The sequence below is a fragment of the Berghia stephanieae genome, chromosome 1 (genome assembly GCF_034508935.2).
Source record: "Berghia stephanieae isolate SIO BIC M18660-M18661 chromosome 1, UCSD_Bste_1.3, whole genome shotgun sequence".
Taxonomy (NCBI): domain Eukaryota; kingdom Metazoa; phylum Mollusca; class Gastropoda; order Nudibranchia; family Aeolidiidae; genus Berghia; species Berghia stephanieae.
In genome coordinates this window covers 6402305-6404804 of record NC_088360.1, presented here as the reverse complement: position 1 = coordinate 6404804, position 2500 = coordinate 6402305, and the positions used below count along the sequence as shown (strand labels likewise).

At 33.5% G+C, this 2500-nt stretch overlaps 1 protein-coding gene across 1 annotated transcript in view; it reads right to left on the bottom strand.

Moving 5' to 3' along the window:
• Window positions 1-1165: 1165 nt before the first annotated feature.
• The window catches only part of LOC144966740 (uncharacterized protein C8orf74 homolog), a 10663-nt gene continuing 9328 nt past the window's right edge, over window positions 1166-2500 (bottom strand). Inside the window, exon 7 of the mRNA XM_078903516.1 lies at window positions 1166-2500. This exon is cut by the window's right edge and continues 201 nt beyond it. The gene's annotated coding sequence lies outside the window, so the exon portion shown is untranslated.

Here is a 2500-nt window from a genome sequence, read left to right as displayed (position 1 = left end):
ACAAGTGGTCCCATTGGTTGAACTATTGAATACAACTCACGATTTGTTTTCTTTTGTGGCCAAAGACTGGCATTTTGATGTAAATAGTTGGTCAGTGTCAGGCTATAAGTTAACGATGGCTACGGTCAGACAGAATCCAGAGACAACTGTACCATTTTGAGGGAAAAGGTCTCATATAGGAACTGGAGTGAGGACTTCTGTAGAAACTTCAACTTGGGCTTTTATGTAGCGCGATATCCACTTAATGTGCTCAAAGCGCTTTACAAGGAGTCCCTGACCAACAGCAACATGTAACAGGTAGAATGAGACATGACGCCTGCTAGGCGATATTACTTTTTTTTTCGACGGAGACAATGCTGTTAACGGCCAGGTACTCATTTTACACCTGAGTACGATGAGAGAATGTGAGTAGAGAGCCTTTTCTAAGGACTCAACTATGCGCCGAGCGAGGCTCGAACTCAGGACCTTCCGATCCGAAAGCGAGTGTCATACCATTAGACCACATAGCCGCACAAGGCTAGAAGGCTGTGTGTAGATGCTGTCGCCTATGCTTTCCAAGAAGGAATAAAGATAATCCATCCGAAAAAAAAAAAAGTCTGATGTCAACAGGAATCAACTTTGTTGTCCAAGTGTGTGAAATGTGGGTTAATAATCTGACCTAAGGAAGAAAAAAAATAGAAAGTTCCTGAAGCAGGGATTAAACTCGGGACTTTCTGTGTTACAGTGCAATGCGTTAACTACTCGGCTGTCTCCCTCGCCACCAGTGACTGGGGCCCAAGAAAAATCTGCCCACATGTCAACGAGTCAAATCTGAGATAGCAAAGGCAGTGGATCAGCACCGACAGCGAGATACTCAAATGAGTTCAAATAAACACATATTATTCCTGTCTCATTCCATAGAAGAATAAATAATCTTTAACAAAAAGAAACATCTCTCTCTCTCTCTCTCTCTCTCTCTCTCTCTCTCTCTCTCTCTCTCTCTCTCCCCCCCCCCCCCTCTCTCTCTCTCTCTCTTTATCTCTATTTATATATATATATATATATATATATATATATATATATATATATATAAGCACGTACACACACACACACACACACACACACACACACACACACACACACACGCACTCGCACAAAATTCCTTTTAAAATCAACGGACGCAAAATCAATATATCGGCGATGTTTATTTCAATGTTCGATATCTACATATCACAAAATGTGGGAGTTTTTGACAAATATCATACATTATTATTGCTTCGTATTTTTAACAAATAAATATTTTAGCATAAACAAATAAATAATAAATGAATAAATGAAACAGGTAAATATAATAAACAATTAAGAATAATGAATCAATAGATAATAGTCGATAATTAAATAATGAAATGAATAAATATATAAATAGATAAATAGATATATCTGTGGAGCAAGTAAAATAGACCATATGAATAAAAATCAAAACCAACCCCACTCATCAATTCCTACCACAATTATAATATCCTAGTGTTGTATTTTTCTTTGACTTTTGAATTTTATTTTCGTGGATTATACCTATCCTTCTTTGATTCATGAAGCTTAATATTAATGTATGTATTTACTTTATTTATGATCACAATATTATCATTGTCTTGTTCCAAATATCATGTCAAAAAAATGATGCGGTCTTGTTATAGGTTTTAATATATTGTTTGCAAAACAGCGAAGGGACAAAAATGAATTAAGCATTATGTTTGCACACTCGTTTCACCCTCATTATCTAATAGTCATTTTAAAATGATCTAATTAATGATCGATCCTTGAGTGTAATTGTGTAATTCAGAAAAATAATCACATAAAAAAATATGTAGAAAAATGCTTTGTCACTCATACTCATAGATTTTATTATTTTTTTCCTATCATTTATTAGGATGCACTTTTTTCTTTTGTTATCAAAGCTCAGTGCGTCAAATGACTGTACGAAAATAATTGAATGTTGACTCCAACTGTATCATGAGCATTTCGTTTTCATTTTTAAAATCAAACAGGATGAAATTTGCAAATATAAAGCAGTGCTTTAAAAAACAATTCTCATAATACATCCTGACATATTTATAAAGTGTGTAATAAAACTGAAAAATTCAGGAGTTAAAAAAATTCTGTGTACGTTCATTATTTTACCGAAATAATAGAGCTACTGAGAGAGAAAAATTAAATGAAAAGGTTTCAAAAGTTAAAATAAAATAAAATAAAAAGAACGTTTCTTTGTTTATTTTATTTTTTTCTGACCAAGGACTGGTGCTTGAATGCTGAAATATTTACAGGCTTGATAACCAATTATGAGCTTGTTTTAAAATTGTCGTATACCTATTTTCTTGAATATTTTGTGATGGTTTCATGAGAGTATCGAGTATTCTTGTCACAAAATTAAAATAGTTTATCAGACTTGAAAAATAAGTACACGAGGGATTCTCCTCAAAACGTTGATGTATTGCATTATATCATCAGAAATTTACATTTCAAT